Source organism: Mus musculus, chromosome 17 (genome assembly GCF_000001635.26).
Source record: "Mus musculus strain C57BL/6J chromosome 17, GRCm38.p6 C57BL/6J".
Classification (NCBI taxonomy): Eukaryota; Metazoa; Chordata; class Mammalia; order Rodentia; family Muridae; genus Mus; species Mus musculus.
In genome coordinates this window covers 64,537,516-64,560,800 of record NC_000083.6, presented here as the reverse complement: position 1 = coordinate 64,560,800, position 23,285 = coordinate 64,537,516, and the positions used below count along the sequence as shown (strand labels likewise).

At 43.1% G+C, this 23,285-nt stretch overlaps 1 long non-coding RNA gene across 1 annotated transcript in view; it reads left to right on the top strand.

The window, feature by feature from the left end:
• Positions 1-5,210: 5,210 nt before the first annotated feature.
• Positions 5,211-23,285, top strand: part of AU016765 (expressed sequence AU016765) — a 41,502-nt gene continuing 23,427 nt past the window's right edge. Inside the window, exon 1 of the long non-coding RNA NR_045899.1 lies at positions 5,211-5,397. This is a non-coding gene — a long non-coding RNA (expressed sequence AU016765). The remainder of the gene's footprint in view (positions 5,398-23,285) is intronic.

Below are 23,285 nucleotides of genomic sequence, written 5' to 3'. Positions count from 1 at the left end.
CAGGCTCCAATCTCCTTCCTATCCCTTCATCCCACCATCTTCTATCTCGCAGAGGATCAGAAAATTATTTATTCAACCATCAAAAATATTTATGGAGGACTGTGTTCTTGCAAGTCCCTCCTCAGCATTGGAGAATATTCATATAAGCTTGAGAAAAAACCCCTGCTTTCATGGACCCTGGGCTTTCAGAGTCAGTAAGTTGTGGTCTAGAAACCCACAAAGCAAGCAGCACTGTTTGAGTGGTAAAGGCAAGGAAGATGCATATTGATCATCTAAGTGCGCCAACGTGTGATCTCATACAATGCTGATAGCCAGACTCCCCTGAGAGCATTATTCTCATCCATTTTCTTTCTTAGATTAAAGAAGAAGAGGAAGAGGAAGAGGAAGAGGAAGAGGAAGAGGAAGAGGAAGAGGAAGAGGAAGAGGAAGAAGAAGAAGAAGAAGAAGAAGAAGAAGAAGAAGAAGAAGAAGAAGAAGAAGAAGAAGAAGAAGAAGACGGCGGCTGAAGGTCTCGGGATTTTAAGTGGCTCTGTCTAAGTCTGAAGCCCACATTCGCTCGTTCTGAGGGAAGCACAATATTAAACCATTGAGAAAAAGACAGGCCACCCCACATTGAAATGGTCAGGGATGGCAAGACTGGATAAGAGAGGAGACGTTTGCAGAGTGTTCTAGGGAAAGGCTCGGGTGTGAAAAAGGCAGAGTTTGCTTGAGGAGCAGCAAGGAGCACGTTCTGAAAACGAAGCTAGAACTAGTTAGTGTGGCCTCAAAGCATGGGACCACTGGCAGACTGTGGAGGCTATACTGCAAGGCCACTGGGGACTTCTGATTGAGGTCAGGGAACATCAAGTTTTCAAAATCACAGCCTGCTTAGTTTTGGATACAAAAGGCACGGCCAAGTGTAGGGATACGGACCTGTAGCTCTCCTCGCTGCTGCGTTCCTGCTTTCTGCCTTGGCCTCAGAGGCTGTCAAGCCTGCTTTTTGTGGTCTGTGATGGACATGTTCATTCCTGCCTGAGAGAGCCTCATCTCTCCTTCCTAACTGTAATTGTGTTTCGTAGAAGTGCTTCTATGTCCATCAAGAGAAAGAGAGCAAGGCAAAAAAATGAAGGAGATTCAAGTTCATTATACTATAATTAAAATAATAATTTCACTCCTCTAAGAAAGCTCGGTGATCTATGTCTGGACATTTAGAATAAAGCAAATGTGTATTTAGATGTGGGAAGAAGCGGGGGGGGGGGGGGGGGGCTCGAGTCTCTGATGATTCACACAAAGACCCTGTACAGACTCATATTTCAAGCCTGTGCTTTTATTTAGTTCTAAATTCTAGAACTGAATTCTAGAATTCCAAAGATCTGAGAAAAAGGAATTGACCCCGTGCTGTTTGATCAGGAGACCATGGCGGTGTGGGGCGTGGCTGCAGCTGTTCTCTGGAATGCGGCTGTTAGATGCTGGGGAGGCAGCCAGTGCTAGAAGACACAATACACTCAGATACTTCAAAAGTGTCTGCCCAAGGCTTGCATCTCAGCAAGCTTCCATTTTCCTGCTTGTCTGGGCTGGTTTCCTACAAGAATCTTTGATCCTTGAGAGAAAAGAGGAAGAAGGGGCAGAGGAAGGGGGAGGGCAAGGAGGGAAGGAGGAGGAGGAGCAAGAGGGAGAAAAGCATGTCTAGTTTGCATGTCCCTCCACATGCAAAGAAATCCCAAATAATTGACCTGGAGACATTGTCCCCTCTTTTTAAAAATGAAGCCTTGTTTACAGAGGCTAGTAGACACAAGATTTTAGCCTACAGTTTGATAAATTGATCAGGCTTTTAAAAGCTGAGATATCAACAAATTCAGTCAAGTATTCTTTGATCTCCAAGCAATAAGTTGAGCATCTGTGGAACTAGAAGGAAATGAGAGAGAGAGAGAGAGAGAGAGAGAGAGAGATCTGACAAAACAGGAACAATCATTAAACATGCCTTTAAAATTCATTTTGGACAGTGTTTATTTACTCAGAAGGTAGATTTGACAAGGGTATTATTTTTCTTTTCAGGCTACATTTGTTGAAACACTGAATCTATACAAGCATATTGAACTCTAGAAAAACTATGCCTCAAGTCTCATCCTTGAGCAGCAGCCTGCCTGTGTGAGCAGCAGGTTCACTGAGGAGGAGCCTGAGCCCAGAGTGTCAAATGGTTACTCTTGGAGGAGAGGAGGAATAGCAGGAGTTCTGCCAGCACCAGCAAAGCTAAAGACCAACGCCTGGCCTTGGACCATGCTTTCAAACACAGGACACATCAAGGGTTCAAACCCAGATCAGGAACTGGGACCAACTGGAACCAAGCATGTGAGACCCCAGTCTACTACCGATCACAACACAAGCTGCTTCAGACATGCTGATAAGAGAGCTCAGGAATTGTTCTGGTGTGGGAAGTGTCCTGGGTAACTGTGTATGCAATTAAACATGCAAGATATAACTTTATGGTTGATGTTCATTTCTGGTATTCTTTCTGGGAGAACTGATAACACACTAAAACTTAATTTCTGGAACCACTTTTTTTGGAAGCTCAGAGTGTCGATTCTTATTGGTTAGTGATAATGAACAAACTCAGCCACACAAGAAAACCACACATGATCTCCATTTTTAATAATATCAGGCCTAGAAAAACACTGGCATCATTTTAACATCCTGATTTCAAAGTGAACAAATAAATCCTACGTGTAAATTTACTAGGACAAAAAGAAGATCAAGCATTTGGAAATGCAGGCTTATCAACAAAACCATTTTCCCTCTGTGCATTTATGTGCAGAGACTCGGGAAATGACTCTTGAAAGTTGATCCTGTTCCATGCCAAGACCTTAAAAAAAAAGTTCATTCCTACACAACGCCATCCTGCGACTGGTTTGTCTTTATCATACCTCTTCATAGATGAAAGGCCTGAGAAGATATGTCATCTGTGGTCAACACCTAACTGGGGCAGATGCAAGACCAGAGTCCGGGCACTGTGAAGCCAGAGCGGCGACATACATCACATTCACTGAGAACACATAGCTACAATTCTGCTGGAGCTGAGCAGAAGCAGAACATGGAAGGCAGGTGGCTGGCATCCAACCGGGCATGCTCAGTCCTGCTGGCTGTTTCATTTGCTTCTCCTCTCTCTCTTTTACTTTCAGGCATCAGCTTCAAAGTGAAGGAAGTCAGCCATGATTACAGAAGGAGTCAGAGTGCGGAGCAGGTCCCGCCCCGCCCCACCCCCCACCCCCACACTCACCCTTGTCCCTTTTCCTACCAATGCCCCTGCCTCCATCCCTGCTGCAGTTCTTCCCTGTATCCTTAAATGTCACTCTCCAATCTTTCTGGTAAAGGAATGTTTCTGGGGAAACAGTGGTAATTAAGGCCCACAGAAAACCAACCGAGTGCAGGTGGGGCGCTAAGTACTCCACGCAGAACCCTCCCTCTCCTCCCTCCGGCCTATCAGCCTAATTCCTATCCTACCTCAAGTAGGAACAGTTACTGAGAAAGCCTAGAGACCGAGGACTCGTTCAAGATCAAGGTTAGCATGTGAAGGGCCCAGCACATAGGACAAATGATTTGACCTCTGACCCCAGAGCCTTTTCTCTGCCGCAGCGGGATCAGAGCGGTTCTTTCTCAAGAATCCCAGCACCTTAAGAACGGACTGAGATTGATGATGATACCATGTCAGACACCCGAGTCAGGAAACTGGGAAAGGCAAGAGGTTGCTGTGAACTGTATTTATCAGTCTTGTTGTTCACACAATTTCACTGAACTCCTAAAAGCCCTGAATGGTAGGTGTTATTATCCCGTCTGCGAATGAAGAAATAGAAGCCTAGGAAAAGTAAAAGCCCTGCTTCGGGCTGTAGAGCTGGTTTTCAATTCTGACTCCTACTGTCTCAAGGTGAATTATGGTACTTTACAGGTCACGGGACCCTGGCCCGTGCGTCGGCTCCTTTGATTCCCGTGATCCCACTGGGATGGACACAGCTTGATGACGATGACATACGTTCTAATTCATAAAACCACCAAGGCTACAGGAGGCTGTGAGCTTCTGAGATCACACAGAAACCGTGTGGCTGAACTAGAAGCCAGGGAGGGCTCTGAAAGTTGCCAGTGTTTTCTCCCTAGCTACTGAAATGTATTGTCAGATGTCCATGAACCTGGGCAGGAGATGAAAGAGGCAGAAAGCGAACTACCAGCTAGGAGTAAAACCATGAGAGGATGGGTAGGTAGCCAAGGAGGCAACCTATCACAGGAACTTGTTGGCAGGCAGGATGGAGCCATGGGGAGTCTGCCTAGGCTCAGAGTTTTAAGCAAAGGCCAGAATAAACGTGCATCCTGTCTCAAATTCATTCATCTGCTCAACAAATGGATCCCAAACACATGTCAAGCAAGGAGGTATTCAAGAACCAGTAACGCAGACAGCTATCAGCATGGTGGGAGCCATCGCCTCCGAGTCGAGCCTAGATCTTACACTCCAGGGATGGAGGACAGCTAGTTTGTGTAGCATTTGTTATATATATAATTATCACTTAGGGCTGATGGCAAGTCACCAAGTCATGCCAAATGACTCATAAAATTCCCAAAAAACTTACATTTACAATACCACTGAAACCATCCACTTCTTACTATGTATGTGACTTATGTATCCGTTGAGTAGGTAGGCAGTTCTAAAGGGGGTTGAGAACTGTTTCCAGGTGAAGGGAGTGGTGTCAAAGTTGGGAAAGTGTAGTGATTTTAGTTTTAATGTAGACAGTTTTGAGTTTTAATGCAGTAGGAGGTCAGAAGAACCCAAAGCATACCTAGAAATGCCTACAGGTAGTGCTAAAAGGAATATATCCCAGGCCATTTATCCTTACCTAAACAAAGAAACAAAACTAATCCAATAACCAAGAAAACAAAAACAAAAGCCTCCCACCATCACCAATAACAGACCAAATCCACAACAATAGTATTTATAGAAAAAAAAAAAAAAAAAGAGGCAAACTAGAGGATTCATGAACTACCTACAGCTTTAGCCAATCAACCAGTTGACATTTTAGCTTAACTAGTTAATTGCTTAAAGCTGATAATGATTGTCCAAAGGGTTTCCTACCACCAATCAAATTCAGTTCCTCTGATTATTCTGCATTGGTTGGTCCAGAACCTTCTGGGTTCTTGTTTTCCAGGAGAAAGGGTAGAGTATTACTCAGCACCTGCTAAGAGTCTAGATCCTTGCTCTTCCTGACTCAGGAGACAGACGACTTCAGTAAGTCCGACTTCCCTCCCGCTGTTCTGCTCCTCCAGGCTCACTTCATCCAGCCAGGTGGAACTTGATGACACATGATCCCACACAAGAATACACCGAACTGAGTCTTACTGAGGATCCGTGCTGGCGTGGACTGGAGCTGAGGTCAGGAGGTGAGAAGCTCACTGAGAAGAGGAGGCAGACAGGTGCCTCCAAGGCAGTTGGGGGAACACCAAACCTCTTCTATCCAGCTTGATTGTTCTGCCTGGGGCTGGCAAAATCTGCACATTCTAAGCTATCAACAGATATAGAGGGCTAATGAGAAGAGATGCGGGTCAAAGAAAGTAAGGTAAGATAAATGGGAAGGATTTCCTGCCTCCTGTCTTCTCTAAGAACCATGCAAAAGGCATTTGACAGCAAATAAGAGTGTACAGCTGTTATGGCTTCCCATGGAGATTAAAGGCCAGTCTTGGCAATACTCTGCCGTACTTAGCAGCATGTGTGAAATCACTCATGGAATGCTTTTCACTCTGTGCATTTTATCATTTTTTTAAAAATCCATGGTATGAGACTGAATTCTTTGTCCTTGCGGTGAAGTGAACCACCAGACTGATTTTCAATGATAGTACAATTTCTGCCTACCTAAGGAAGGAAGGGAAAAAAAAAGTTACAAGTGGTGTTTGGTTCTACTTGGGAATTTCTGAAGGCCTTCTAGGGTGGGGTTTACTCATGGTGGTTGATAACCAGGAAATGCTCCATGCTCATGGGAAATTGGTCACATGTCTTGGCGATGACAATATAGTTAGTTGGGGAGGGGGTGTTAACTCAGACTGTGTAAATAAAACTGACTGAAATCTTTGGGATTGGGTAAATATGTCAAAGAGACAAAGTCAAACAAAAAGGTCTCAGAAACAAGCACCCATTGCCAAGAAAGATCCTCGTCCTTGCGGCACCGAAGCGTGGTGATCAATGACAATGCAGAGCTATGATGACGCGCTGAGAGGATGCTAGTGGGGCCTGAAATCCTTGCCAGCCTTGAGCTTCAGCATCCTCCCGTGGCCAGGCCCATACACACCGCAGCTGTCAATCATCACCATCATCTATTTGGTGTGTCTGACTGTTTGATTCCACAATCTGAATTCTTGATGAAACAATAGATTCTAGCACATTTCCAGCAACCCATGATGATTCCCAAAACACATTTCTGATCATAATTTTTTTTTTAATATAAACATCTTTCAATTTATAGCTACTTGGGCCTATTTCATTTCTTTTTTCTCTCCGGGTCACTAGAACTATGATATATATATATGTGTGTGTGTGTGTGTATGTGTGTATGTGTGTGTGTATATATATATATATATGTATGTATGTATATGTGTGTGTGTGTATGTATTTGTTAAAACACCATCACCAACTTTTATCCCAAATTTCAACACTCAGGGAACCTAAATTCCTAATTAGAGTGAAAAACCCCAACATCAAAAAATTAGAAGTCCACAAAAAAAACCCACACTGCCTCTAGAACCTAGTTTGACTACTTCCTTGATCCCAACATATAAGGACACTTTGGAAAAAAATGAAAAGAGAAAATCAAGTGTCCCAAGTAACCATATGATTTTTCTTCAGCTTATCTGTTCCTGCTTTCTTCAGACTTACGTATTATATTTTAGATAGGTATGATGATAGGAATCCTAAGATTTGTGTTATTTGATCTTATGGGTATTTTAGTAATCATTCAGGTTTTTGCTGAATATAGTAAGTACACAGAACAGTGCCTGAAGCATAGCGTTTTAATAAAGAATAGCAGGGACGAACCCAACACTCTTGAAAAGACAAGTTCTGTTTTACGCTAACCTGAACATTCTTGGATTCCAGGTAGAGAACCACAGTTGTCACCTGGAGACTCCGTGTGGTCTTGCTCCACCCTTTTCTCTTGCTCTGAGATGTTTCTGGTGTATTCTGCGGCAGGTTGCAGAAGCCTCTGGCCTGACAAGGGCTTCAGGTTCTACCAGTACTGTGCTGGGCTGGTTCCAGAAGGCTTCGCCTGTCACTGATTGCTGTGACAAGGAGGACTTGCTTCCTTGGTAACTAGCATTTGCTTTGCTTCAGTACTGAGACCGACTTGCAGGCTTAAACAGACACCTCCGAGGTAGACTGCCGGTGGTTGCGAGGACTGAGACAGAGCCACCCCACTTTGATGTGGCGGAGCACGGAATATGAAGCTAGGTTTTGCTTGGATTGTGGTTTAGTAGACGGAACCAAGGGTTTTGGTGTCCAGGGTTGCAGTGTTTGGGGGTACCATGGAGCTAAAGGGTGTTCATAAGTAATTGAGGGTGTGCCTTTGAAAGGGTTTGGGGCCCAAGCCTTCCTTTCCCCACCTCCTTTTTCCCTCTAGCCTTCCCAGCTTGTGATGTGACCACTTGCTCTGGTGTGTGCTTTGACCATGGTCATCTACCACCTCCACCGGTGAATTTGTAAATTGTGAGCCAGATAGACGTTTGCTCCTTTTCAGTGGAACAACACACGTGCTTCATTGTGCAGATCGGAATCTAATGGTTTCTTCGTTCCAAAGTAACACTCTCCTTGGGTGACAGCCTGTGGAGGATGCATACATTCTATTCTACTGAGGTGCAAACTGTCTGAATACACTACATTCCTGGCAACAAGTTCAGCCTTGAGTACATACTCTCTTCATCTAGTCCTCCATTACAGTTGTATATTACAGAGACGACCAATAGAATACCATCTTATTGATCCAACCAAATCAATGTAATCTTTCTAGGCTGTTTAATAGAACCTGGGCTGTATGCTTTATATCAAATGACCTCAGTATCTCATTGTGGAAAGCAGAAAGAACAGCAGCATTTGAGGTATTTATGGGTACCAAATAAGACAAGCGATGTAAGGACGTCATGATGTGTTTATAAAAAGTTAAAGAGGTATAAGATATGTTCTATGGGGGTGTGGTGAGGTGTGGGGGAAGGGGGTATCTCGGTGGGCCCATGCAGAGTCATCCTTTCCCCCCGAGGGACCAGCCCACACTGACAGTATAGTATAGAATAGAGTATGTTCAGGGCAGGGGGATGGGGAGTTAAGAGGGTAGTAGAGACAGAGAAAAGCAGAGAGAGAGAGAAGTAGAGGCCAGCCATGACCATGTGGAGAGAGGGGGGGAAGGGAATGGGGAGAGGGAGAGAGCAAGAGAGCAAGAGGTAAGAGAGAGAGGCAAGAGAGAGAGAGGAGGGAGCAAGTAGTCCCTTTTATAGTGGGTCAGGCACACTTGGCTGCTGCCAGGTAACTGTTGGGTGGCGTTTAGACAGAATGCTAACACCTCGGGTAGCATCAATCCAAGCAGATACTCAATTTGATACTTTCCCCTGCCTGAGGCACCCTGGGAGACTAGCTAAGGCACGAGAACAGTATAGATCCTTCCATGTAGCCTTCTGTCAGAGTTGGGGGCTAGTTACAGAAAACAGAAGTCTATGTCCACTTCAAAGAATGTAAAGGTTTTTTCTGGAAGTCCCTACCACCTGTCACTGTAATTTCTTGAAATCCATCTGGAGCCGATCACCGTTGTAACATGTGTGCGCAGCAGACCCGATGGGACACTGAGATGCAGAAAACAGATGCAAGCAGGCCTGATGCAGACTCTCACACAGGGCAGGCCGGAGGGTTCCCACTGGCAGAATTCAACGCTAGGCAGAAATGAGTCAATGCTTGCAAGGCAAATGCAACCCGACTCATTACAATGAAATCACCAAACTGGCACCTCATAGCCAAAATGGGCTCCGGTGAAATGAATTTCTTTGCAGATTCTTATTTCAGATTTTGACATTTCCCTACAGTTTGTTTGAGAGTTCCCTAGATAACTGAAAAGCAATTGTGTTTTCAGCAACATAGAATCCCTTGGAGCACAGAAAAAGGAGACTTTGCTTGATTATAGATATTCTGCCAGAAATTCAAAAGTATTTGTGTGCACTGAAGAAACGCAACTGACTTACCTTAGTCTCTGCAAATAACACCCTTCTTTGCCTTCAATCTGAGATGTAGATAACTTGCCAGAACCAAATGTTCTTCCCAACAAAACTCCTCTCACAGCAAATAATAATGAGGCTTTAAGAAAACAATAATAAACAGTAAAATGGAGGATTTAAGAGAGGAAATGGAAGGATAAAACTGGGTTGATATCCTTCGGGTGTTTGTCAGGAAGGACAGCCCAAACCTCCTGGAGACAGAAAGCCAAGCTTGTGTGCCCTGCCCCTCCCCCACACTGCTCTTAGCAGGTTGCTTTGCTTGTATTAATTTTTCCAATGAAGCTTTTAACTATTTTTAATTGCCTATGAGTTTTTAATTACACAGTGATGCACGAATGTCTCCTCCTTAAGAAGAAAGAGAACATGATTTTTTTTTTTAAAGCAGATCACCACTCTCAGACTTGGTGTTTTCTCCCTGACAAGACAGTGTGTCTCTTTCCAGACACAGATAATACTACCCTTTTAGAGTAAGGCTTTATATAAATAATACTATACAATATGTATCATTTTCTACTTTGATTTACTTACTCAATAATATTTCATATATAATTTTTCTCACCAAATTATATTACTCTCTAATATGAATATGGTAATTTAAGTAACCACTTCACTATATGTATTTATGTTGCCCTGAAGTTTGCCCTTTTTTAGTTTAAAATTTTAAATTATTTTTAGAATTTTATACATGAGTGCTGTATACTAATTTGCTCTTATAAATGATGTTACAATTAACATCTTTAAATTCCTCCTTATATATTATCTGGTATTTCCTCAAGCCAGATACCTAGAAATAATATGAGCATGTGAAATTTAAAATTAATTTAAATTAATTAGTTAATTATTAATGAAAATAAAATTCTACAAGCTTAAAATCTGTAGACTCTCCACTGATGACATTGTCACCACTGACTAGATGACATTGAGATAGCTCCTTTTTGCATGCCTCAGTTTCCAAATGGATTTTTCTGAGAATGCTGATCATAGACATCTGTTCAGTGCTTAAATGAGTGCCCAGAACAGCAGGATTCAATGCATTATCTACTGTTTATAGGACATACTTCTCTTAACAATACATGCATCGTCTACAGCCCATACTCTAGCACAATGGCTTCTTCTCTCGGCACATAGGGGAAAAGTTTCAGCTGGGTGTGAGCTGAGATCACACCAGCTCTCCTGGCCGGCATCCCTCAAAGTCTCCGTGGGAGACAGGCAGTAGACTTGGCAACTTGCATCCTGGCAGCTGATGTGGGATTCCTTATCATGTCTGCCTTTGCTCCGCATGACAGTCATTAGCCATATTGCTGGACTGCAGTGGGCCGGATGGTCTCCATACAGCTGGGGTTAGGGAAAGACTGCAGAAGGGGCTGCAGAGCTCCTGTGTGGTATAGGCCTGTGGTCTGTGCTGGAGGACAAGAAAGGGAGGCTCAGACGAGGGATGTACATGTATGTCCTCCAGCCTGTAGGAGGGAATCCTTGCTGGCAGAGCTTATTCACTTTCCTTACCTGCTCTAGGAAAAAGGGAGAGACAAACAAGATTCCCTGCCTTGCAGCATGGAGCCTCCAGGCCCCCTTCTTCCTCAGTCCCGAGGCAGAGGGAAGATGAGACTCATTAGGAAAGCATTACTTATTGAGTTTCATGCAATAAAATATCTTTTCTTTCCATTCACATGGCTCGCTATGTTCTACCTTCCTGATGATATAGCAAGACTTTTATTTTTACTTCTCAAATTCTCCTAAATTTTACTGTGAGGATGATGGAAAACAACTTAGTATCTGTTTCTTTAGCTTTGCCCATCAACTGTTTTCTTTCCCATTCTGTATAAGTACGTTTGAGAAATCACTTCAGCATTGCTAATTTTCCAACAAAACATCAAATACCTTTATCCCAGACATCATCTAGAGTCTAAGAGTAATAGGGAAAAGGGTCTCGGCTCTCAAGTTGCTTATAGTGTAGGCTGCAGAGAAAATATGTTCCTGAAATTGCCACACACACACACACACACACAGAGAGAGAGAGAGAGAGAGAGAGAGAGAGGCAGACAGACAGACAGACAGACACACACTCACGGAGGGGTGCACTCATGAGATAGTCTGATACAGACAAACACACAGATACAGATACATAGACAGATATATACACACATACATACACATTCAAGCGCGCGTGCGCGCGCACACACATACACACACACACACACACTCCATGATCACAGTATTTAAAAAATGTTATGTACAGTATATACCAACATATTAGAAGCTCTGATGTCTGGAAATAATCATTTTGTTTTACCCAGAGAAGTTTAAATATACATTTCATGTAGCATATATCTATTGTCCAAGAAGCCAGCACCTTTTTTTTTTTTCAAACAAATAGTGAAAAAGACATTTTGGAGGAAGATTTTGAGAAAAGCCCTGATTCTTACAGTTCCCCTGCAGGTTCACTGAGCTTGTAGCATTTGCAAGAACATGCTACAGATTTGAAAATGGTGTGTGTCCGTTGAAGTTACACATCATCGCTGTTCCTTCTGTAGCTGAATGTAAGATCCCTCAGCCTGTGTGAAGAAGTATAGGTCTTCTGAACCACCTCCCCCTGAGACCTTACCCTGACCCAGTAGCTTCCACTGGAACTCTGTGTATTACTAAGCATCCGGGCTTAGGCATATCTGAGCCTCTGTCTTCATTTCCACTGCTGTTATTAGCAAGATCTCATGCTTAGCTGTTTGGCAGGCAGGAGTTGGAAGCAGAAGTTCTGATCCTTTGGGGAGCCCTGCCCTCATTGGGGGATTCCCGGTAGCATATGGCTCTGTCACTTTCCTGCTTGCAGTACTCTGGAGCAGCTGCCCCTCACGGCAGGGTGGCTCTCAGTGATTGGCGAGGGATCCCTCTTGCGAATGACAGCTGCAGGGTGGTTTTGGCCATGGCTGCCAAGAGGCAGAAGTTGAGTGAAAACATTATAGAAGTTTCATGACTGTGGCAGTGTGAACGTGGCCAAACAGAGAGAGCGCCCGTAGACTGCAGAACAGAAACGCATTGGGTCTGTTTTCTTCTCAAGGGTTTCACTAATGGATGAATGCTCTTTCATGGCCAGAAGGAGGGAGAGGCAAATGAATCGGTAGGCACATGAATATTTCAGCCCAGTCCTTGGCCTGAGAAACTAGATTTAGACTTGCCTTCTAAGGAGCCCCGACTGACCCGGTACCGCTCTTTATAATAATTATTGGAGTTTCCCCTCTAATACCCATGTTGTATAGCTGCTATTACATAGAGGTACATGTTTTAAGTTCAGCGAAATGTGTCACTTGCCCAGATTTGCTTGACAGCAGCTTGAAAGACAGACTTGAACTGAGACCAACTCAAGCAAAGACATCCTTAGAAACCCATGTCCTTGCTTCAAGACCGGATGAGTTTCCGAAGTTCATTGAAGATGGTGACTGCCATTCAAGACAGCTTTTCCCAGGGCTATTGTTGACCTCAACAGTAAACATTGGCTGGCCCAAGCGGAGGTGAGAGTGAGTTCAGTGATTGAATTCCATGTCTGTCTACTAAATTTCAGCGTCAGCTGTGCCCGCTTTCTTCTTCAGTAAGTACAGCTGGAGATATTAAGCAACTACTTTTAAGATGAAAATGACTACCTCCAGTAGCTCAGACATCCTGTTTCCTCTGAAATTAAGCTGACTTGATTGCTGTTCGGTTTTGTACCCCGAGCACCGACCTGTGACCAGACAGTATGGACTGAAGTGACAATCATTCAGTGCCCAGCTCCCTGCTGAGATGGCTGAGTGAACGGCAGAATATATGTGAACAGGGCCTGAGATTGTGCAATACGGTCATTATGGAAGGCCGGGTATAGACATGTTGTGATTCCTGTGGACACAGGAAACAGTGTGGTAGGAATGCCATCTGTGCTGAGGCATGGAATTCATGACACATAGGGGCACATTTGTATTTCTTTCTGAGTTCTTGATGTTTTCTTTATGACATGCTCAAAGATCATGATTTGTTCTCTTCCCCACCCCCAGACTAGAAAGGGACTCTAGTGTGTGTACTCTGTTCTCTCTCTTCAATACGCTTCCCAGAGGCGAGGGAGACCAAGAGTCTTTCTGTTTATTTTCCAGCCACTGTGGATGGCACAATAGAGTTCTCGAAAGACTTTTGACTGAGAGCTCAGCTACTGGCTTTGTGAAATGGTGAGGTGAAGGAGTCTGTCCAGATGTAATTGTCTCTCCCTCATGCTCCCTGGGCTCACAATTCATCCTGATTTCTTCATCCCCTAGTTTTGACACGGAAACGTCTTTTCCGATAAGCCTGAGTACTTGGGGCTGCAGCTCGGCCATCTTCTGTAGCCCGTGCTAAAGGATTGGCCAGTATTTGAGATAAACTTTTATTAGAGTGTTTCCATTAAGATGCCTCAAGGCCATTACGTCAAGGAATGAGACACATCTATCTTATTCTGGTTTAATTGCTGAGAGGAAGGTTGGTTTTATATGCTATAAAGCTGCTTTCGAGAAAGATAGAACTCCGTATCTCTAGTTACAGGGGTCCATTTTGTGAAAACCTTCAGTTTCCCCTTAATACCGCTGAAATTATAATGCAGTTTCACTTTATGAGGCTTCCTGAAATGTAGTGATAGTCCCTGCCTGGCTGACCATATTGACAACGGCATGTACAATATGAAGTGCGGGGAGCCAGCTCGCCTAGACCGTCAGCAACAGCCTCAGGATTTACACTTGTGGCTCTGTGGCCATCTGCTTTCTCTCTGTAAGGTGGAGTCCCAGGACTCACTTTCCCTGTGCCTTGGTGCTAAGTCCTTGGCCATGGTGGTGGTAAACTGCTTTCCTTTGCCTTTCTTTCAAGTTACTGACCTCTACATTCTAGTCACCTTTGTGTTGCTTACTGCACAAAAGATCTATCCGGTTTCCTCCAAGCCACACAGGCTCCCTGGCATGTCTAAGCTGAGGTAGCCTCAGCTTCTGCTGCCATGATTATAGATAGGTTCATTCCCAACATCACCTACTTCTGACTACGCTGATTGAAATGAGGTAAGCCCACCCTGATATATTGTGTTACTAAAGCAAAATTACTATTTTTTTCCCAAATGGAATCCTTCACCAAGAAGAGCAAACCAGGAAACGAAGCCTAGAACCCTGTCAGAATCTATGTTTCCTATTAGACTAGGCTTGGGTTTCTCTTTCTTTGGATTAAAAGAAGAGATGATTAATACATCCCAAGCTAATTAATTCTTCTAATACGGGTACAGAAATTCCTTCCCAAGTCCATCATTAATATTACAATGACAAGATTATACATTTTACAGATATATTCAGGTATAATTTAAATCTAAAATTTAAAAGGTGGCCCTTCTCTACCACTCTCCCCCAAATGAGCCTTAATATAATCTTTCATAATGACAGTGTTAAAGGTGTCAGAGAACGCCAGCAAATTCTAGTACATCCCTTGCATCAGCTGAAAGCCCAACTCTTGATGAGGTTTTTCTTAGCATCAAGGCTGAGTCTACCATTCCTATAGCCTTCTCCAATAATGGGAGAACTTCTAAACTCATGTTTCTGTGTAAAATTATCTGATTCCATCATGCATTGAATGTGTATATTCATGTTGATATCCTGCACCTTGAAGGCAAAGGCTTCTAATGAAGATTAGGAGCGTATATGTGAAGGGTCACATAAGCAACACAAGTAATAATGACATAGAATTCAAGAACTGACTATTGTCTTGGTCAAATATTTCTAAGTAATGAGTTGTTTCATTTGGAAAAGGAAATATAAGGCTACTTCTTGGGTCACAAGGTAAAGATCTTCACTGCCTTTGAAGACTCCATAGTCTTTATTGTTTTCATTGTGAATATGAATTGGTGTTTTAGGGTGTGGCTGAAGGGGTGACTGTAAAGTGTTGGATGGTAGGCCGAGTGCTGTCATCTTGTTGTATTCTGCATGTTCACATGAGCGCTGTGTCCCACATAGCAAGCTCAGTGATCTTGCACTAAGTGGATGGAAGTGGGGGTGTGGTGTGCTACGGATTGCAGTGGGAGGAAGGACTGGATTTCAGCATGCCAGGTCCAGGTCTGTGTTGCTTTACACGGCCTTCTATAGGAGTGGGTTGCTTTGCTTACTCTCCTGTTCTCTTCATCTGCTTTCTAACATCTGCGTGAAGGATTGACTCCTTCAATACTATATGTAACTTTTGATGTAATCAAGGAGGATAGTGGAACCAGCCCAATTTTCTTTCTTTCTTTCTTTCTTTCTTTCTTTCTTTCTTTCTTTCTTTCTTTCTTTCTTTCTTTCTCTCTCTTTCTTCCTTTCTTTCTTTCCTTCCTTCCTTCTTTCCCTTCCTTCCTTCCCTTCCTTCCTTCCCTTCCCTTCCCTTTCCTTCCTTCCTTCCTTCCTTCCTTCCTTCCTTTCTTCCTTCCTTTCTTCCTCTTTATGTTTGTTCTCCCTTTCTCTCCCTTCTCTTCCCACACCCATCTTTTTATGCAGCTTCTCCCACACTGCATACATGTAAACATCAAAGAGAAGAAAAATAGATGAATACCTGTATAGAGGAGGATAAAGTATGCCTCACAGATGCTGGTCACACTTTTATTTCCAATACATTAAATTTTCCCATTTCACAGGATGGTTTCTGGGGTGGCTTTCTGTTTGTTTTTGTGGATATATATATATATATATATATATATATATATATATACATGCATATATATATATATATTCACACACACACATATATATATATCCACACACACATATATATTTATATATCCACAAATATATATACATATATGTATGTATACATGTGTGTATACATATATACATACATATATATACATACACACACACACACACACACACACACACACACATATATATATATATATATATATATATAGTTTTTATTTAAGAGAAAAGTACATTTTCGTGGGAGTTTTCTATTTGTGTGATTAGCCACAGCAGAACACGACAAAGCCATCATATGATGGTCAATGTGTTTCTGTGTTGCTGAAAGAGCCCTCAGTCCTCATGAAGCATGGGCATCTGGAAGGTCTTCTATTTAATGAGAAATTCTGATTGAATTGATTGGTAATTAATTACATGGGTCACGTTTACCAAAAGTAAATTCATCAAAAGTAGCAATAGCCATAATAAAAGGAATTTAAGGAGAGAGGCATGAGCTGGTAGAATCCACACTTGTCTTCCCTAAGAGAAAGAAACAAAGTAGTGCATAGAAATAGTTAATAACAAGGGACATTCACTGAAAGTATTGCAGAGCTATAGTTATAATTAGTAGCCCCAAATTTGACCAATATTAGGTAGACACACTTAGGGTACAGTACCAGAGGAGACAAGTGGCATTGCCCTGGGTCTCTTCCAGAAGGAGGACTACCTCCGGCAGCACTTGTCAAGAGCTGGGTATGGAATTCGTCTTTATTTAGAGAGAGGGGGAATGAAATGACCCTGCCACTCACTGTAACTGGATGAGTAACAGGGAAGGATATTTAATTATGGAAATAGAACTGTTTTTTTTTTTCTCTCTCTCTCTCAATGTTGAAGGCAGGGTTTTAAAATCTAAGCAAAGGATTTCTTTGAAAGCAGTTCAGAACTCCATGTGCCACCCGTGTGTTTCTCTTCTTATTTTCCACCAGGGAGTAAATTAAACCAAGTTTAGTCCTCAACAGTATTTAGGCCATGCTTAGCCAGTCTAAGGAAACTATTTGCCATCCATATCACATTCCTATATTAATATCAATATAAATTGATAAAAACTATATAGCAATCATGAGGGGATTAAACCTTGGACACTACTCATGCACATGGACACAACCGTGCCATCTAGGGAAGGCAGGTGTCCACAACACCTAACAAATACACACAATGTGCTTGTCGTTTTATCCAGTGGGTTCCCTTCTAGAGGTATAGCTGGGAGAATACCCAAGGCTACTGCTGAAGGATTACGTGTAAGATTAAAAACTGTTTATTTTAACAGTATGAGTACAGACTGCATACATAAAATGCATCCAGAGCACAAAGAGGCTGGCTAACATATTGGGATACATTTCAAGACATGCTGCTAAGGAAATAAAGTAAGAAGCATTTAATTTGTTGCCCTTAACGTATTTTGAAATTTCCAAGTGCACAAATGCCCATAATTTATTTTCAAAGATAAATTAAAAAAATAACATTCCATGCCATTGCTGTTAGTTGTCAAAAATGGTCATGGAAGTTATAGATTATACTACCCTTGTATGAAAATCCCATCCGAATCCATCATGAGTCCTGGCATGCCTACTTCTGTGAGTGCAAAAGGTTGTTTAATATATCCAGTTGCTCATCTTAATATTCCCTGACCATGTCTTCATGGAGACATAGACAGAAACAGTCACGGGAGGGTGATTGCTCCAGTCAGTGGAAGTTCAAGCCATCTCCAAGACCAATAATGGAGAGACTGGACAAGCTGCCTTCTGTAATGCTCCGCGACACACCCTGACTCGCCATCCTTCCTTCTGCTCTTGCCCTACGCATGTATGTCTCTAGAGCGTATTCCCTGGGTCCTTGCCCATGGGTGACTGGTGCGCATGCGCCTTCCATGTTCCTTAGTACCCCTCCCTTGTTAGTAGCCAGCGTCACCGCCATCCTGCTCCAGTGTAGCCGCTTCTTTGTTCTGTTCAAGATCAAGGTTCTGCAGGAAAGGAGCACGAGGCTTACTGCTCTAACCTTAGGATGTGTCACAGAACCTGCCCAGGAATTTGTTCTTATTACACATTGAATAAAAGAACAGGGCAGGGGTCAGTTTTGTCAAGGATTTTGTCGAGGGTTCGAGCCTGAATTGGGATGAGGAAGCCATGATTGCAAACTAACCCTTACCTATTTTTGGATAACAAGGATGTCAAGTGAGGAAATTCTGATTTTTCTTTTTTAACAAAACATTTTCAAAGGTGTTGTACTTCAACCTTATCAAAAGACTAAATACGTATTTATTTTGAAAAGCCATAGACTATTAAAGACTACTTTTAGGTTCACAGAAAATTTGAGATAAGAACAAAAGAGATTTCCCATTGCCTCCCCCTCACATATAAACATCTTCCCCTATTATCAACACCCCAAAATGGATCATGTGTAAATTTGTGTCTTTCTAGCAATGTATCATCATCATCACCATCGTCATCACCTTTACCGCCATCCTCACCACCACTCATTCCTTAGTTTGCTTCATGTTCACCCTGGATGTTAAACATTCTATGGCGTCAGACAAATGGACGGCGACCCAGGCATCATGAACACCGTACAGACTAGCTTCATTATGTTACAGATTCTCTGCACTCCACCTCCTTATCCCTCACGGCCCACAATCGTTGGCATCCACTCAAGCCCTGACTTTCATGGTTTAAATGTGTTGTCATCCGTCCTCCTCGGCACTCACATTCAATGGTCCCTGGAGAGCCAAACCCTGACAGCGATCATACCCTCCTCATTCCCAGTATCATATGGACATGTGACCCAGAGCCTTGACTCTAAAACAGGCCTGGAAATGCTGTGCTCATTTCCCACCTCTTCTAGCCAAACAAATGGATCGTTAAATCAAAACATGGTATTTTCAGAAGCGAAATAAATCTGTGGGAGAGCAATTAAAGTTAACGTTCAGAATTATTGTTGGGGAATCTATTTTCCTCCAACCAAAATGTATGTGTCAGCAGACCGGCGGCAGGTCAAGAAGGAGCATGGAGCCTGGACCAGCTTTCGAACTTTAGTGCTGATACTGATATTTGCGTTTTATGTCTATGTATTATGCACACTCCCCAGCTTGGTTTCTTTTCCTTAAAAAGCTAGTGAATGTATACTTCACTAGTGTTCCCGAGTACAGCAGAAGAGACCTAGCCATTTATTTATTTATTTATTTATTTATTTTGGTTTTTTGAGAGAGGGTTTCTCTGTGCAGTCCTGGCTGTCCTGGAACTCACTCTGTAGACCAGGATGGCTTCAAACTCAGAAATCTTCCTGCCTCTGCCTCCCAAGTCCTGGGATTACAGGCATGCACCACCACTGCCCAGCCAACCTAGCCACTTACAAAACAACAACATCTAGAGCAAGAGATAACAGTCAGAGACTTTTACAACTAAGGCTAGAATATAATGTTATAAATATAATGTAAAAATTTTATAATTAATCCAGAGGCTTTCATATGCTTTTATAATTAAGACAAATATATTGGGGAGGGAAAGAACATTTTGTGGCTTGACCCTTTGGTATATAGAGGGCATCTTAGGTTCTCAGACGATCTTTTCTGGCAGCATTGTCTTGTGGTGTTGTTGTTTTCTTTTAAAGATTTGTTATTTATTTATTTATTTATTTATTTATTGTACATGAGTGCTCTATCTGCTTATACACCTGCATGCCAGAAGACAGCATCAGATCCCATTACAGATGGTTGTGAGCCACCATGTGGTTGCTGGGATTTGAACTCAGGACCTCTGGAAGAGCAGCCAGTGCTCTTTATCACAGAGTCATCTCTCCACTTCCTTGTTTTCTCTTCTTTTCAATGAAAATGTGATAGAAAAGATTGGGGAAGGCTTTATTAATAGCAATAAATAAATGGAACTGCTTTTTACCCTCATATTCTCAACTAAACTCTGCTAGATACTATCCAGGGACAAAAAGGAAAGAGCCCAACACATTTCTGTCCGCCCTCACTTAGTCTAAAGAAGGGTTGACTCGTACCCCCTGGACCACAGTGGGCAAGATCGTGCCTTCTTTCCTCACAGCCCCCTATAGGAACTTGTATGTCCCCTGAGAGCTGAATAAGGGTTTTTTTCAAAGAGCAGTGCTATGGCTAAGCTTGGAGTAGAGCCCATTATGAGATGAAAAGACTCCCCAGCTGTGTTTTACTAGTCCCCGAACCCAGCTGCGGCAGGGCACAGAGGCCGCCGTTCCTTACGCGCTGTCTGTATCTGTACATATTCACATCAGTGCACATGACTTTGAAGCTGTTGGGAAGCCCTGAGCCTTAGAGATGAATTAATTTTCTTTGTAAGACAGGTCCGACTATCTATAGATATTGGGTAAATACACCACACTTCTCTGTTTATTAGATTTTTAAAGACCTTTGGTGTGGGTTCAAAGATCTGGCATATCAAAAAGAAATCATACCCCATGAGTGGCTACGTCAGAGCAGGCAGAGATGCAGAGGTAGAAGAAGAAGAATTTCAGGTAGATCAAGAACTATCAGCCCTATTTATATTGAGGACTAAAGCAATGGAGGTTAAGGTAGATTCAAGATAAGTGTGTGAAAGGACTTCTCCTCAGCCTGGGGTACCAAAGCCACATGCCAACCCAACTGATTCTTACAAATAGCTGCTGAGTTTTCCTTTAATTAGTCTTTAGCTAAGCTTTGTTTTTGTCTTCTAAACTGAAAGGTAAATTTCAAAGTGTGGGGTAGAAAGAAAGCAAAATTCTTCTAAAGAAATGGAGGGATTTCAAACTTTGGGTAAGATAACCTTTCTGTTGATTAACAGCCAATAAGGTCAGGAGCCTAATCAGAAAGCAAAGCTGGGGCCAAGGAAATACTTTCTGGACCTTTGCTAGACAGAGCTTGTCTGATGACCTTCGTATTAGTCAAAGCTCCCTAAGGAGCAGAACTGTTATATATCCCATGGGTGTCCTAGAGAGTTGCAGTTTCCGGTTCCCATTGGAATCCTCACCCACACAGTAGGTGCTCACTCACACCAGCGAAGGAACAGCTCTGGGTAGACAAGCTCACCAGTGAGGAGGGCAAGCAGACAGGAAGCACAAACATTCTTCTTTTATGCAGGCTTCTACCAGAAGTTGTGGCCCAGATTTTAGGTCAGATTGTCTGACCTCCAATGATCCGACCAAGAAAAATCTCTCCCAGATATGCACAGCCGCTTGGGTTTTAGCTACTTCCTGATGTAGTTAGGTTGACAGCCAAGCTTAGCCATCATAAGCAGAGAGCCAGTCACTGACCACAATGCCCACCAAACACAGTCACTCTCAACAGCGACATCAGCCCCTCCAGCCCCATCAAAGCATGCTGGTGTTTGAATGGTGAGTGATGGCCCTCTTCCTCAATATCCAGTCCTGGCAGGAGCGTGAGGCCTCTGAGCATCCAATTCAATCATCTTCATTGGCTGTGCCAGTTTTTGAGTGCCAATTCCTCCCAGGCTTCAGGCTTAATATTTTCCTCTCTTTGTTTGCTGGCTTTCCCGGTTATTACTATGTGTCAATTTAGTAGCTTTTAGGATACTATTCCTGGTGGGAACCAGTCACCTTCTTGTAGGCGTTCTCAGTGTAAAAAGAGAATTTCAGTACTAAAAAGCAAAGAACATATTCTTCAACAACTAACAAGAGAAAAAGATAGTAAGCCCCCCAAATGACCAAATGTTTCTATGTCCCCAAAAAACCTGAACAGGATGTAGAGGAAGAATGCAGAAGGCGTGGCTATGCCTAGAAAGAGCCCTAATCACCCGCAATTTTCTTTGCATTCATTACACTCATTCACAAGCAGAATATTATTTAGATGTCATTATTCTGTAGATGGCCTTGTTTTTATTTTTTAAAATACAAGAAAAAGACCCAAAACTGTCTGCATAAGCCTGATTGTTAAGCTGTCCTCTTTGCCGAGGACGAGAGGGATTCAATCTATATTCAGCAGGGCTGTTCATTATGCACGATTTCCCTCGAGCCAGAAAACTGCAGTCCAGAGAGTGACTTAAGCCCTCTTGTCCTCACTGCTCACAGAGGGGTCGCATCTGTGGTTTGTGTTGGGCCACAGTCCCTTGGCAACAGTGTTTCCACGATGAAAGGAAAGCTTACAGCTGACCAGGATTTAGAGATTTGTTCAAGGTCAAAAGTAGCACTGCCTTGCAACAAGCTTCCTGTGAAAAGCCTGGGGCACTGGCGGAGGCGCGGCTATTTGATAAGGTACAGCAGGCAGCCCAAGAACAGCCATTAAGCTCTGTTTGTAGAGAGTTTAGGGAATTAAAACGAAATAGAGGATATAGGTCCTTCCTCTTAGGACTGCGAAATCTAATGGAGGAAATAAAATCTACAGGCAAGGAAATGGGACAGTTATAAATGAAAATAGATAGGAACACCTACAGGAGAACAGCAGAGACATGCAAAGACATTCGCTGCTAATTGAACGGGTACAGAGATAGATGTCCTTGCACCAAAGCATCCTGAGAGTGTGTGAGGATGGGTACAGAGACAGATATGCTTTTGCTAAAGCATCCGGGGAGTGTGTGAGGTAGAGTCTGTGAAGATTTCACCTTCACTTCGTGGAGGGGGGAAGACATTTAGAATGCTACTCCAGACTTTGACCAGTTCGCTGATTGTTTATTTTTGCAAACACCATATTATGTACTGTCCTCCGCACTCAGTCTGGCATATAGAATAACTATGAACAGCAAAGGACACACACGAGAGGAGGAAGTTTTGGGGTACACACAGGTCAAAAGAACATGAAGGAGCCCAACCATGGTAAGATACCTCTATAACCCCAGCACTAGTGATACAGAATAAGCCTGGCTGCTCAGTACAGTCCCATTCCCGAACCCTGCTTCACACAAGCTCACTTTTATTAAACTGCAATGTAGGAAATTCACCCCAGAGTAAGACAGTTGGACCAACCAACTCCCCGCCCAATGGGGAAGACACCAGTTATTGTATTCGCTTTCCACCTTGGTGTATGAGGAGAGCCCAAGTGACAGATGCAGACATGTGTGCATGTAAAGAATGTGGCAGAGAACCCAGGAAAACCAGAGCGCTTGACTTCATCAATTTACATTTTGCAAAAATGGTCCTGAGGGGCGGGGCAGGGCAGGGCAGGGCAGGGCAGGGCAGGGCAGGGCAGGGCAGGGCAGTGCAGGACCTATACCTAGTTACCTCACTGTCTGTCACTGATCAACACTGCTGGCCCTGGTGAGTTTTCTCTTGGTTGCTTTTCCTAAGTATTACCCCAAAAGGCCTTTCAGTTGCAGTTTACAAAACAAACTGGCTTCCAGT